This window comes from Fukomys damarensis, unplaced genomic scaffold, assembly GCF_012274545.1.
Source record: "Fukomys damarensis isolate Sample0158 unplaced genomic scaffold, DMR_v1.0_HiC HiC_scaffold_4, whole genome shotgun sequence".
In the NCBI taxonomy this organism is placed as follows: Eukaryota; Metazoa; Chordata; class Mammalia; order Rodentia; family Bathyergidae; genus Fukomys; species Fukomys damarensis.
The window spans coordinates 64391217-64391540 of NW_022900916.1; positions in this window are offsets into that span (position 1 = coordinate 64391217).

Below are 324 nucleotides of genomic sequence, written 5' to 3' on the forward strand. Positions count from 1 at the left end.
TGTTAACACGGCCACAGCCCGGTCGTGGCCTGAATTCTTCACTGGACAGGGAGATGGACAAGCTGTCGTGGGGTCTGATGTTCAGGCCAGACTGGGTAAGTGTCCGTGGCTACCACCAGCAACAATACATTTATGACTGGGATATTTCATACATCCACAATAGTGTCGAGACCTTTGTGGGAAGGGTAGGGGAAAGCTAATAAGGGAAAGAAAAAATATGAGAAAAAGAAAAAAATGGAAATGAAGTGTTTGTAAAGGGGAGAGGGGTGAAGGGAGGGCAGGGACAAAGGGAAAAAAATGAGAGGTACAAGATCCCAATGATGA